The sequence below is a fragment of the Lipotes vexillifer genome, unplaced genomic scaffold (genome assembly GCF_000442215.2).
Source record: "Lipotes vexillifer unplaced genomic scaffold, Lipotes_vexillifer_v1.1 scaffold388, whole genome shotgun sequence".
Taxonomy (NCBI): Eukaryota; Metazoa; Chordata; class Mammalia; order Artiodactyla; family Lipotidae; genus Lipotes; species Lipotes vexillifer.
The window spans coordinates 1,261,715-1,272,271 of NW_006773582.1; the positions used below are offsets into that span (position 1 = coordinate 1,261,715).

Consider the following 10,557-nt stretch of genomic DNA (forward strand, 5'->3'; position numbering starts at 1 on the left):
CCTCTGTCTCCTCTCCACCTCCCTCCCCCCCTCCCTATCCCCCTATCTATAGAAGACAGTATAATTTAGTTTCTCTTATGCTTTAGACTTTGGTTGATTTGGTGAATCAAGTCAACTGAGTTGAAGAAAAACTGACTTTTGAAAGAAAAATTTGAAAAAAAAAAAAAAAAAAGGGTCATGATTCCTTGAAAAGGATTTTTTTCCAGCCTAGGTTATACAGTTTCACAGACACTTGGGATGGGAACTAAAAAGTCTGGACACACTGCTATCTGAAAACCCTGTGAATGTGTTGGCTAAGCATTTTTTCTTCTTAGCACAGATGGAGACAGATTCTTTTTCAGTAAAACAGAGCCAGTATAATCTTTGAAACTTTCAAACATGATTTGGGAAGATGATTCCCTATATAATGCCGTTCCAAATATAAAATTAAAAATTTCAATAATTAGCAAACATGTGACTTTTTCAGTTACCAATATTTTCTTTTGGCCAAGTTGTCCTTTCACATTCTATTCCTTTATTTATAATTTAAAAAGTCTTTTTAATTCGGCTAACTTCCAGCTTGCAGTGAATCTTTTAACTAATTGGAAATGTTTTTTTAATTTATTATAAGAACAACAAAAAGCAAGAAGTCACTTTATGTAATGTCTTTTCTCGTAGTTCAGTGTTGTCAGCTCTTTTCCTGATCGAGTTTTGGTTTGCCTGGAAGCAGCCTGAGGGTGTTCATTTCCCCAGTAATTTTTACCTGTTTCTCTTTGGTGAGTTACGAAAAGAGTAGAAAGTTCCTTTATACACTTCACCCAGCTTCTGCTACTGTTAATAGCTCACGTAACCAAAGTACATTTATCAAAACTAAGAAAGTATCATCAGTTCACATGATTAATTAATCTACAACTTTTATTTGGATTTCCCCAGTTTTTCCACTAATGCTTTTTGTCTGTTCCACATTCCACTTCAGCATACTCTGCATTTGGTCATCATGTCTTCTTAGTCTCCTGTCTGTAACCGTTCTCAGCCTTCCCTAGCTTTTTATGACCATGGCACTTTTTAAGTGTACTGGGCAGGGTATTTTGTAGAATGTCCCTCTGATGTTTTCACATAATTAGACTAGGCTTGTGGATTTGGGGAAGACCACCATAGAGGTAAAGCCCTTCTCATGGCTTCATATCAGGGACTACATTATATTAACGTGACCTCCCGCTAAGATGTTAACATTGCTGTTGGTCAGTTTTGTTTTCTTATGTTTTAACTAAAGACTGTTTGCCTGGGACCGTTAACACTCGGACATCTTGACACATTAGTGGTGACCATCGCTGACTAGTCTTCAAACTACCAGCTTCATTCTAGCGGAAGTGCAAAACTCCTAAAGCAAGTGTCTGCCAAAGCTCAGCTAGAAAACGTGGTTCTGACGTGAGGCTTGTCTTGGGGCTGGCTTCAACATTTCTCCAGTCCTAACCCTGGGCCTTGCCTGTGAGGAGAGTTGAACGACGGTGCTGGTTTTGTGCATTCTTACCCAGTGAACAGCACAGGGGTTGGGGGCCCACCTTAGAAACCAAATCCCCAACAGAAAGGAGAACACTAGGGAAGGCAGGAAAGAGAGAGAGAGAGATGGGCTCTGCCATACTTCTGGAGAGGATCCTTCTCCTTGGTTGGTATGGCTTCATGGACGCCAGCCATTATCATCCTCCTTCCTATCTTGGGGGATAGATAGAGGGGGATAGAGGGAGAATGGAATCTTCCATATTCACAGACCCAAACCAGAAGATATGAAAAGGTGAAGAGTTTCTCACTTCTTTTTTTCTGTAGCTTCATGCATTGACGCATTGCATATTTACTGAAGTTTTACCTACCTTGTCTTATTCTCAGAGGATACACAGTCGGGTTGGGAAGAGAAGTACTGATGACTAGAGTTGGAAAACAAACTTGATTCAAGACACAAAAGATTTGAGGGTAGAATCTCAGTTCCTCTATGTGATGATATCAGTATCCCAGTGGGTAGAGTGGCTAAGTTGCTATTTTTTTAAAAAATAAATTTATGTATGTGTGTATGTATGGCTGCATTGGGTCTTCGTTGCTGCACACGGGATTTCTCTAGTTGCGGCGAGCGGGGGCTACTCTTCGTTGCGGTGCACGGGCTTCTCATTGCGGTGGCTTCTCTTATTGCAGAGCACGGGCTCTGGGTGCGTGGACTTCAGTAGTTGTGGTGCGCAGGCCCCGTAGTTGTGGCTTTCGGGCCCTAGAGCGCAGGCTCAGTAGTTGTGGCACACAGGCTTAGTTGCTCCGTGGCATATGGGATCTTCCCGGACCAGGGCTCGAACCCGTATCCCCTGCATTGGCAGGTGGATTCTTAACCACTACGCCACTAGGGAAGCCCTAAGTTGCTATTTTGTTGATCATAATCCTTGGTCCCCTTTGGTTTTCCTCATCCTCACATATGAGATGGAGCATTTTCTCTCTCTTGCATTTGCTTTCACAGTGACCTACAATCTCTTGGTCTCGAGGTATAAGGTTGAGAGAAATACTTTGCAATATCGGGTGAGTTGGGTCTGCCCGTGGGAGTGGAGTATCTTAATAGCTATTGAAAAACTTATTACCTTTCTGCAACAAATGTTTCACTCTCTGCAACAAATGTTTCACTCTGTTAGGTGAAGGTTGAGGAGAAGTTGGAGGTGTGCTGTCCAGTATGACAGCCACTAGCCACGTGTGGCTATTGAGCACTTGAAATGTGGCTTCTGCCACATGCTAAAAGAATAAAATTTTGTATCTATTTGTAAAATAAATTTCTTTTTAATATTCTTTTAAAATGTGGTGGCTAGAAAATTTTAAATTGCATATGTGGCTCACATTATATTTCTGTTGGGCAGTGGTTAGAACCTGGGAAAAGTATGGAGCACAGAGAATTGACCTTGTGGTCTCCTCTGAGTTCTAATAATGTTGGCATTAAAAGGAAAGGCTTCAACAGTCATAATTTTCATTTAAAAAAAGTCTGATTCAGAAGAATTAGTTCATTTTACATGATTGCTTGGACTGGAGAAGAATCTGACATTTGGTATTTTCATAATTGAGAACATAACTTGCTGACTTAAAAAGAAAAAATCACAACATTTTGTGCTTGGCCTCAGGTACCAGACTTTGAGCTCTTTGAAAATAGGGATGGTGTCCTTTCTCTTTCTACCATCCTTTCCCGCCAAACCACACACTAACACATAGAAGGTGGTTAACTGGCATTTGTTGAGAAGCAAAATAACTTTTAAAGAAGTGAAAACCTTATGAAGCTACCCTATGTTTATGGTTGGAAGAGAGAAATATCCCCCTTTATAAGGCAACCTTTTTTCTTAAGTCAGTCACGAAAAGTAAAGAACATTGATCCAAGTGTTTATTTACTTCTTGATTTAATTATCATTCTCATCAGGTGTCCCTGTCAGCTTTGCTTATGATAAAGAATCTTTTCAAAATGCTTAAGTTTACCACCCCCCCAGGTAAGGGGAGACAGAAAAAGATGCTGCTTGCACAAATTAATTCTCATCTTGTTCAGATATTAAATCCAAGGGCCTGAAGACTGGATTATTCTTATTTTTCCTCTTGTTGCATCCTTTTCATTATCTACCTATGCTTTGGAGGATCTAGGAATACTAATGAAAAATGAGTTTAAGCTTGGGCTATATTAACTTTTCATCTGGTTTTTAAATTTTACTCTGCTTCATGCTGAGCCAGAGCCTCTCTGAACACATGACTTACAGGCCCTTACTCTTCCATTACGTTCATTCCCTTGAGTGTTCCTTCTTCAGTATAAGCCCTGGGGCTGGGTGAGAGAGCAGGCTTTGTGCTCTGTTGTTATTTGGCCTGAGCCCTGAGCTGGGAAATTCAGGAGCCTCCATGATTTTTGATTTCACATTATGCATGGTGCAGACTCTACCTAATGTCCAGATGCAGTCCAGGACATGTTGCCTCTGTTAGAGGCAAGGCTTACAGAATCTACAATGGCTTTGTAGCTCGCTATTCCTAATAAAGGCCTCTCAAAAGAGATTTTTTTTTGGTTATATACAGCCTATTTCTAAGACTGTCTGAAGCTTTGATTCTTCTGCTGAACAGAATGGAAGGTAGTGGATTCTCTTGGAAGTGTGTACATGGCGGCTGTGATGAGTGGAAAAAGTATTGGCTTTGGAGTCAGAAGACCTGTGTTTGCTTCCTAGCTCTGCTATTTTCTAGTTGTCAGACTCTAGACAAGTAACATGTTATCTCTGAGCATAAATTTCTTCGTCGGTTCAAATGGGACAATATCTACATCACAGGGTTCTCATATGTTAATAAAGGTGCAGTACTTATTTTAGGGACCAATCCTTAGGCTTTACAAACACTGAATGAATTGGTTTCCTCACACAGGTCTTGTGATTTTGCTGGTGATAGACCACTAGCCATCTTCTGTCTTTATTTGGAGGTGGGGGAGGAGGGCACTGCGGTGATTGTGTGGTAAAATCCACTTTAATTCTAGCTGTGAGAAGAGCAGGGAAAATGTGGTAAACAATTGCTTCTAAAAGGCTCGGACCAAAAGCACTTGATGGATTTGTGCTGGTTTCCCGGTAGACTCATCTCTGTACTGCCCGCATAGCACAATTAATAGTTACTACTCAAGAAAGAACAAATAAAAAAAGAGGGAGAGCAGGCATCAAAACATGCTTTCGTCTTCCTGAAGACAGTCCCCTTTCCAGGTCCGTGGAGCCATACCTGTGAATCATCCTGGGAAAGCACAGTATGGGTGACTAGAAGGAAGATCTTGTGGTTCATTTCTTACCCACTTCCTGGGCTGGCAAATGTCTAAGCTCATCTTTCTTACCTGCTGATGCCTTGTCAATATCCACTACCGTTCGCCGTGCATCTTCACAAACGAGGGCCTCTTTCTCACATCCTTACTCCAAATACATCAATGTACAGAGAGCCTGTTACTCTCCGGGCAGAAAAAGGTATAAAGCAAAGCAGAATCAAGTTGAGAGGGTACGCCTGGGGCCATGGAAAAGCACATGGAGTAGGTATATAGAAATGTGAGTGTGAGCACAGAAACACTCAAGCCATGTTTGTTTTGTGAGGGTATGAAATGAGTCACAGCCTTGCTCCAGACAGGCCGGCTGACCTTGGTTGCTTCACTCCTATGCTACTAGATAGAGTCCATGGATCAAGCTTTGCCACTTGCCGTCTTAAGGCTTAGTCAGATTAGAAGAGAACCCTGACTTTGAGGATGAATGCCCTACATGGGCATCTAATTCTCCTATAGACTTAACTTCGCAGGCAGGATTGAGGTGAAGGTCATGGATTATAGGGTCCGTTCCCGTGTTTGAGTCCAGCCGAAGCAGGAGTGATTCTGGGCGAGCTACATGCTGAGTTTCAGTTTCATCTCCTGTGAAACAGGGATAGGATTGTGTCAGTACTGGAGGTAGCACATGGAGTAAGGTGCCTGGCACAGAATAAGCTCTCAATAAATGACTGGTATTGTGTTTGCTATTGTTATTGTTATTATGTCACCACAGTCGTTTTCCTTGATGCTGCCCTATAGGGATAGACTGTGGCTACAGGAAACATTAGTTGTGAAAGGGCTTTGTACTAGAAAGATGGAAACTATCTACTGAGTGAACAAAGTCATTAAAGAAAGCTTGGAATCAGTTCTGCCATCTTCCTTTATATTTGCGCTCATGGATCGTTTGGCCTCAAGTTTTGGATATTATCTTTTTTTGCTACATCTCTGGGATATTTTCCCTTTTCTCTGTTCCACCTATTATTGCCCTAAGACACGTTCTCATTGCCTCCTGCCTGACTGGTGTTCCTGCCTCCAGACTCTCCTAGAGCCCTGGTTGTCAAACTGTGGTTCCCCGAGCAACAGCATTACCGTCTAGCCTCATAGCTTGCTAGACAGGCAGCATCTCAAGCACCTTCCAGACCTGCTGAAACCTGGGGCACATTCCCTACCGGGCTGCATGGCCTACATCCAATGCCACTTGTTACCACCTACCCCCTTTGCTCTGCCTGGCCAGTGTGTGTTTGTTCTGCCTCTGGAATACTTCCTGGTTTTGATTGTTCTCACTACCTCTTTTGTAAGAGGTGGTTAAGCAGGTGAGCGTGCGCTGTGGAAAAGCACTGGGATAGAGTAGTGACCCAGTCGAAGTCACCATTCATAACCTTGACTATGGCAGTAGAGTCTGAAATGGTCTCGATACTTTTATGACTTCCCTTTGTGACCTTTCTGCATACTTGCTGAGTGCTTACTGTACACCAGGCACTGCTTATAGTATACTCTAATGGATTAGGTAATTGGATTATCTCATTCTCTTGAAGTATTATTTATTGATATCTTGATCTTCCTCTTGTTTTAGGATGTCAGCTATCTAAAGGTGGGGACCTTGTCTGTTGCCACTGTATCCCCAGCCTGTGGAAGATTGCCTTACACAGGAGAGGCACTTGGGAAATGGTTATTTAGGGAATGAATGGGTCCCAGAAGATTGTCATTTGGAAACAAATCTGCATGCAAGGAAAGAAGAGTCTCTTTCCTCCCTATTCCGGATACGTTCCAGGAGAAATTAACCTTAAGTTGGTCTTTATCTTTGGTCTAAGAGGTGGAGCAGGCATTGGAATCTGATTTAGGATTTGGTCTAGTGGCCTTGGGTACAGATGCAGGTCCTGAAAATCTGCGAGAGAGGTTCTTGAGTGGCACCTTAATGAGAACAAGTCTTTCTAAAGCCTTAAGTTTGGCGATTGGCCTGGTTGGAAATACAGGGCCTTCCGAGTTTTATGTTCTTTGTGCGCACGTTGTCGACGTGTGTATGTGAACCTTTTATTATTATGGACTCAGCCGGCAGTAACCATGGTGAGTAGACCTATCACACAGCATTTTTCTGAGTCAGTTTAAAATGCTGACAATTAAATATACCGTACTCTTTTAAGCGATCCATCAGTCTCCCTTGTTGTCATGGTGACTGGAGTATATTTAGAAATGTGACAAGTACACTGAGTTCAATTGCACTTTTGCCAAAACATAGTTTTGCAGCTAAAATTGAATTTCCTGATTGAAGATCCAAGTGCTGTTAAGGGGGCATGATCGTTTCTATACATTATTCTGGAAGCATAACTTACATCATTCTATTAAATCAGCAGTTGAAGTCTTATCAGGCTAGTAAGATATTGACACTAGAAGTGGTTATACTTAGAGTTGATGAAATGAAGTGAAATAAAGACATCTTTTTTTTTCCCTTTAAAAGTGAAATTTGGCCCTCATCAACATAACTAGTTTAATGATTAGTATCTTTAAATATTTATAAAAATTTGGAGGTAAGTGTGCATTTGTCTGTTCCTCCAGATTATATTTTTTATTTAAAGAAACTTATCAGGACTTCCCTGGTAGTCCAGTGGTTAAGACTCCATGCGCTTCCACTGCAGGGGGCATGGGTTCCATCCCTGGTCCGGGAACTAAGATCCTGCATGCCGTGCCATGCGGTCAAAAAAAAAAAAACAAAAAAAAAAGAAAAAAAGGAAGAAACTTATCAAGGACCTCCTCTCTCCTACTTATAATCCATTTTTAGCAATATTAGGGCATCTTTTTTCACTTTTGGTCTGACCGCAGATTGACAAGCGTCCTTATTTTTCCCCAACCTCATTCCTTTTGGATTTCAAATGAAGTGGAGTAAAGAGATAAAATGAACATGACTTTTTGCTCAAACAAAGGAAAAGTCAAAGTTTTGTCCAATCAGGAACTTGGTTTGAATCCTCACTCCCCTCTTGTCCTTTGTCCTGTCACCACACTGCTGAGAATGATGCTGACTATGAACTGCTTGCTCGTTTGACCACAGAAAGTTTAGGCAATTGTGCAGTGGCTGGGTCATTATTACAACCCTGATTTCATTCCTGGTCACAGACAGATTCTTGTTTTTTTTTTTTTTTAAAAAAAACATAATGACATTTTATTTATTTATTTATTTTCTTACTTACTTATTTATGTTTATCTATTTATTTATTTACTGGTCTTGCTGCGGCTTTCAGGATCTCAGTTCCCCGACCAAGGATTGAATCCGGGCCATGGCAGTGAAAGCCTGGAATCCTAACCACTAGGCCACCAGGGAACTCCCCAGATTCTTGTTCTTGAAGTGAGAAACAAGTGCTCCTGGATAATTTTGCTTCTATGTTTCCATGGAGCTGAATGCTTTGGTAACTGGGGTTGAGTTTTAAGCCCCTGATAATATATATGTTAAACTGTTTTTATTTCTTTCATGTTCATGGCAAACAGTCTGTTTTGGTAAGGGACATCCTAGTTATAATAACAGTTGGTATGATTTACTGAGTTTTTACTACAGGCCAGGCGCTGTGGATACTAAGCTTTTCAGTGGATCATTTCACTGGAGCGACACAGTAATCTTGAGTGGGTCCTAATGTCATGCTCATTTTTACATTAAAGAAACAAGTTTAGAGAGGTTTTGTATCTTGACCAAGAGCATCCCTTAAGTAGTAATGGAGTCTGGTTTCTGGTCCGCGTGCCGTATTAACCAGTGGCTGCCCCACGGAAGGCACCCAGTGAATGTCTGTTGACTAACCGAAGGACTACTCCATGGTGAAGCCATACAGATGTTTCAGTGTTTCTAAATGCTCGCTAACATTGCAGCTGAGTTAAGGTAAACAGGTAGCAGGATCTGAACGCAGAACTGAGGCCACTCTGTGTCTTCCCTGAAGGTTTAGAACCAAAGAAGATTAGCACGATATTTGTATGAGAATAAGTACATTTTCCAAAATAAAGAAATTAGTGAAAAAAGTGGCAACTGGATTCTTACCTCTGCGTTGTATTTTTTTGCAACATGTATTTTGATTAAAATTTATGAAGAAAATCCAGAAAGGATTTACAGAAAGGATTGGAAAAGGAAGTAAAAAAGAGGTAATTGTGGATTTTCTTCTTTGATAATACACCAAAATTTGACAAGTGGTAGTTTCTTAAAGTTTAGTTGCAATGTGAAGTCTGAACTCATGTCAATAAATCTTTTTATAATCCATTATATTAAAATCCACTGGTCCGATTTTTACTTTGAATTGATTTTCACCTATGATTGTGTAACATCATTCACTGGTTATTTGGTTCATGGAGTTATGCATATCTTCCAAATGTTGACATGTTTTATTCTTTAGCATTTAAAAAAACAATTACATTCATTAATATCACTACTGATTTCATCAAAAAAGAGTACTTTAAGTATTAGGAAGATGTCAAGTGCATAATAGTAGATGCAAGGTTTTAAAAATTCTAATTTTCACTTTAACGTTTGAGTTTTATCAACGATAATAAATCCTGTTAGTTGTTTTTCTTGAAATGATAGGTTCTTTTGGTTTATTTTTGAGAAAATGTATGATATGACCAAGTCAGAATGCCCACAGTTTGTCCGTCATTCTTTCAAATAAAAACGGTGTTTCATGCAAAGAGCTGTTAGTTCATCTCTCAATATAAACAATTACACACGTGTATTTCTTGGAGGCAACCATTATAGTTTGGGATTCAGCAGAAGTGCTTTGTGAATACTTCCTACTATCTCACACAGAATATTAAAAAGATGTATCAGTCTTACGAAGAAGATGTGAAAACCTCAGGACTGAGGTTTAATAAAATTAAGGATTTTTAATGCATTAAGGACAGTCTTAAGTGAAACAATCCCCCTGAACCCCCCCTTTACTGTGGGTGCTTGGTGGTGAAAAGTACAATGACTGTCAGTACATCTGGTGCCACTTCCTTGATTCATGTTAAAACTCCAGCCATTTTTACCCACTTATTGCTTTTGCACCATTGGTGTAAATGTCCACGCAGTGAAAAAGGCTCATAACGTCTTAGTATTATGAACTTACACTTTCCTGAAGAGGTCTAGGGGACCTACGAGTTTATGGATCACACACCGAGAGTCACTGATCTAATCCAGTCTTTGCATTTTATGACAGAGGGGATCTGGAAAAGACCAACCCAAGATAGCCCCACCAGTTAGTGGTAGAACAGGGACAAGAACTCAGTTGTTAGTGCATTCCTCTTTCATTTTTTCTTTTGTTTTCCTGTTTCAGTTTCAGAAATTTCAAGGTAGATATTCGTGACGTTCTTTTGTGAATATGGTGATGCCAAAGTATATAATTATCGAACATATTTAGGAAGATTTCTATATTTTTTGCATATTAAACCCTTCGCATATTTTCCCTACTCTGTACTCACCACTTCACCACTGCTCTCTCTTCTGCTTTTCAATATTTCAGTAGTTACCACTGCTGCCTCTTTAAACAGCATGCTTTGTCTTTGCTGAGTGGAGAGAAGGGGAGGGAGCAGTTGACTGCTTATTCATTTTCTGGTTTAGAATTCCAGCTTTGTGGGGAGAAAAGAATCAGTGAGTTTCGGCTGAAGCAACGACTTCCTTCTTCACCTAGATTGGTTAAAAGTCACAGGAAAGGAAATTGTACACACAACCATTATCTTTCATATCACGACAAGTCATCTCACCGACCAGCCACCCTCAACCTTCAATTCTCTATTAAAGCTTGTCTCTCTCTCTCCCCCTCTTTCCC

The 10,557-nt window shown here is 40.5% G+C and overlaps 1 protein-coding gene across 1 annotated transcript in view; it reads left to right on the plus strand.

The window, feature by feature from the left end:
* The window catches only part of LPP (LIM domain containing preferred translocation partner in lipoma), a 641,451-nt gene that overhangs the window by 107,216 nt on the left and 523,678 nt on the right, over positions 1-10,557 (plus strand). The window lies entirely within an intron of this gene.